At 43.6% G+C, this 4,296-nt stretch overlaps 1 pseudogene; it reads left to right on the plus strand.

Annotated features, from left to right (window-relative positions):
* LOC138858485 (large subunit ribosomal RNA) overlaps positions 1–1,671 on the plus strand; it is a 2,511-nt pseudogene extending 840 nt beyond the window's left edge.
* The last annotated feature ends 2,625 nt before the right edge of the window (positions 1,672–4,296 follow it).

Below are 4,296 nucleotides of genomic sequence, written 5' to 3' on the forward strand. Positions count from 1 at the left end.
ATTGAGTATAGGGGCGAAAGACCAATCGAACCATCTAGTAACTGGTTCCCTCCGAAGTTTCCCTCAGGATAGCTGGTGCATTTAAAAATTATGTAAAATAATCTTATCTGGTAAAGCGAATGATTAGAGGCCTTAGGGTCGAAACGACCTTAACCTATTCTCAAACTTTAAATGGGTAAGAACCTCACCTTTCTTGATATGAAGGTTGAGGTTATGATATAATGTGCCCAGTGGGCCACTTTTGGTAAGCAGAACTGGCGCTGTGGGATGAACCAAACGTAATGTTACGGTGCCTAAATTAACAACTCATGCAGATACCATGAAAGGCGTTGGTTGCTTAAAACAGCAGGACGGTGGACATGGAAGTCGTAATCCGCTAAGGAGTGTGTAACAACTCACCTGCCGAAGCAACTAGCCCTTAAAATGGATGGCGCTTAAGTTGTATACCTATACATTACCGCTAAAGTACATGATTTATAATACAATTTCGGTTGGATTATAAATTTTGAAACTTTAGTGAGTAGGAGGGTACAATGGTGTGCTTAGAAGTGTTTGGCGTAAGCCTGCATGGAGCCGCTATTGGTACAGATCTTGGTGGTAGTAGCAAATAATCGAATGAGACCTTGGAGGACTGAAGTGGAGAAGGGTTTCGTGTGAACAGTGGTTGATCACGAGTTAGTCGGTCCTAAGTTCAAGGCGAAAGCCGAAAATTTTCAAGTTTTAATGAAATGAAATGAATGAATTTTTATTCCATAGTAATTAAACACTTGAATAATTTTGAACGAAAGGGAATACGGTTCCAATTCCGTAACCTGTTGAGTATCCGTTTGTTATTAAAAATGGGCCTTGTGCTCATCCTGGCAACAGGAACGACCATAAAGAAGCCGTCGAGAGGTATCGGAAGAGTTTTCTTTTCTGTTTTATAGTCGTACTACCATGGAAGTCTTTCGAAGAGAGATATGGTAGATGGACTAGAAGAGCATGACATTTACTGTTGTGTCGATATTTTCTCCTCGGACCTTGAAAATTTATGGTGGGGTTACGCAAACTTCTCAACAGGCCGTACCAATATCCGCAGCTGGTCTCCAAGGTGAAGAGTCTCTAGTCGATAGAATAATGTAGGTAAGGGAAGTCGGCAAATTAGATCCGTAACTTCGGGATAAGGATTGGCTCTGAAGATTGAGATAGTCGGGCTTGATTGGGAAGCAATACCATGGTTTATGTACTCGTTCTGGGTAAATAGAGAATTTCGATTCTTGTTCCCCGGATAGTAGTTACGTAGCCAATTGTGGAACTTTCTTGCTAAAGTTTCTAAAGGATTTATTATTGTATAGATACTTTTTAAATTATAACGATTATCAATTAACAATCAATTCAGAACTGGCACGGACTTGGGGAATCCGACTGTCTAATTAAAACAAAGCATTGTGATGGCCCTAACGGGTGTTGACACAATGTGATTTCTGCCCAGTGCTCTGAATGTCAAAGTGAAGAAATTCAAGTAAGCGCGGGTAAACGGCGGGAGTAACTATGACTCTCTTAAGGTAGCCAAATGCCTCGTCATCTAATTAGTGACGCGCATGAATGGATTAACGAGATTCCCTCTGTCCCTATCTACTTCCCCTGCGGGTTTGGGGAAAGAATATGCCCGCGGCAAGGCATGCCTGTCGTAAAAGGCGACTAAAAGCCAATATGCACTATGACTGTTATTATATTCTTTGCCCAGTAATATCAGCATAGTATATGGAGTGATAGTGCTATAATACTCAGCTTGAACTGATATTAGAAACACTTTAAATGAAAAAGCAAATAAAAAGACATTTGAAGTTCAAGCGACAAATGTCACCAGTCATTTGAGTAATGGGGAGCTCAACTGGCAGTAGTTTAGGCTACGCAGTCTGACCGGAGACTTTCCGGTACCACGGGGAGCAGAAAGCCCTTGGACTTCTGTTCAATCTGCTCATTGGGTTCGGCCCTTTGGGGAGTATCGTGGTGGCTGTGGTTTAAACCTAAATGCTGGAAGAACTGAATTTTCAGTTCGAAAAAAGAAGTTACACAAGTAACTGGGTGCCGTACCCGAAAACGGAAGAGGTTTTAGGTCGGCCTCGAATCATACCAAGATGGTAGTGTGGACCCAGACACACTGCCACTGGTATCCAAATAAATACTTGCATAAGCTCGTTTTGTTTGGGGCGCTGATCAACGCATTGTATTGATCCGTTGTGTTTTGAACACCCTGAGGTAAGGCCGTCGCCGGCAGGTACTCACGTAAATCTACAACGAAAGTTGTCCCTATCTACTCATTCATTCATTCGTAGGCATTCATAGCGAGCAGACGTGCTAGCGCATAATTTGAATTTTTAATTCGGTCGTGTGAGTATTTGTGAATTTTTCAGTGTAGAGTCGGTGTAGTGAGAGTGTATACGTGCATATGTGTTGGTAGTGTGAAGTGGTTTTTCGAAAACTCACACAAAATTGCCGTAGTGGGCTTTGCCATATATATATGTAAGTATATATATATATGAATTTATGAGTTTTTGTTTGAGAAATTGTGAATTTATCGAGTAGCTTTTAAATAAAACAAGTGTTTTTCGTGTTATATGATTGTGTGTACGAGCACTCTAGCTTGCGTTAGTTTTTATTTGCATAAGTAGACTTTGATATTTCATCGGAATTTCAACGCCTGCTAACTGCAAGTAGACTTTTAATTACAGCAGGTGTTTTTCTGGTATTCACGAGATTGTGTATACGAGCACTCTTGCTTATGTTAGTTATTTTTTCGCGTTAGTAGGCTTTGACTTTTTATTAGGATTTCAACGCCTGCTAACTGCAAGTAGATTTTTAGTTACAGCAGGTGTTTTCAGTGTTCACGTAATTGTGTATACGAGCACTCTAGCTGGTATTAGTTTTTTATTAGGGATAGCAGGCTTTTGCTTTTCAACGCTTGCTTAGGGCATTTGTTTGGTTGTAGGTAGCAGGTAGATTTATTAAAAGTGGTTTTTGGAAAAAAATTTTCCTTTTTTTTGGAAATTTCGTGGCAGGCAATTACAACGCCTGCTTGTGGGTGAGTGTAGGGTTAGTTGAGTGTGTACTTTAATTTTTTTTTTTCTGGATTAGATTCGTAGATTAGGTTTTGTAGGCGGGCCCGTCCGTAGTCTCAGTGACTGTGCCGTGGTGGTGTTTTTGGCTTGGGTGGCCTATTCAGGAGTGCTGTGTTGAGTGTCTGGTTTTCAGTTGCTGCTGTTTTCTAGGGGATTTCGCCAGTTTTGCTTCTAGGGTGTTAGTGGTTGTCCTAGTATTGGAGGCGCTGACTCCAGGGTGAATTAAGGTCATAGTGGTTGACTTTTAGCCCACGGTGCGATTGATACAACGTCACATCGGTCGATTCGCAACCGTTACGGGGACTTTGTTCTGTCCGGCGGTTAATTGAGTGACCTCTTCCACGCCTTTGGCTGGAGGTGTGAGTTGTGTCCCTGCGATAACGCGATAATCGACTGTTTGGGTGGTAACTGCTATTGAGCGGGTTTACGCGCGAGTTAGCTTCTTCAGTGCGTTCAATCGCACGTGCCTGGTTAGCGACTGTTTGATCTTTCCGGAACAGGGGCTTCTGCGCCAGTGTTTTTTACCGGCGGATCAGCCTGCCTGGTAGGGGATCTAGGTTGAAGATGCCTCCCCCACGGAGGAGGAAGGTTAAGTCCCTTGCTGAGAGCGATGGGTCTGTGCCTGCAAAAATGGTTGTAGGGGCGTCGTCCGGTGAGGATAGTGCAGTGTCATCTACTGATGGGTCACCGGTGCGCAGAAAGGTGAGGTTGAGGTCACCACCTTTGGCGAAATCGGGGGGCTTTGTGCGCTTCACTGACTCCAGTGAAAGCAGTAGTTCGTGTGAGACAGAGGATACTGCTGACACAGTTAAGAAGGGGGGTGACGCTAAGATGAGTGTCGATAAAGGTGGTGAGGTTAAGGCTGGAAAAGGTGTTGGGCGTGTTAGTGAGGGTGGAAAGAAAATAGGTGTTAGTTCCAACATGGTGAATAAGAAGGATAGTAAGGGTGGCAACCGTGAATTAGCCAAGGGCACTGTTGCTGGTGGTGGTAGTGCGGTAAGCCATGTTGGTGCTGTTAAGAGGATTACTGGGGAGCTAAGCGGGTTGGTCTTTGGAGACAAAAAGTTTGAGATGGAAACCGTGAAGGGGCTGATGGAGCTTGCTTCTAAATACGAAGCACTCCTAATGACGGTTATTACCGAGAATGCCCATCTTCGCGGGCAAGTTGATGCCCTTAGAGGAGGCTGTGGGGGAC

The sequence above is a fragment of the Bactrocera oleae genome, unplaced genomic scaffold (assembly GCF_042242935.1).
Source record: "Bactrocera oleae isolate idBacOlea1 unplaced genomic scaffold, idBacOlea1 ctg00000009.1, whole genome shotgun sequence".
NCBI classification, from domain to species: domain Eukaryota; kingdom Metazoa; phylum Arthropoda; class Insecta; order Diptera; family Tephritidae; genus Bactrocera; species Bactrocera oleae.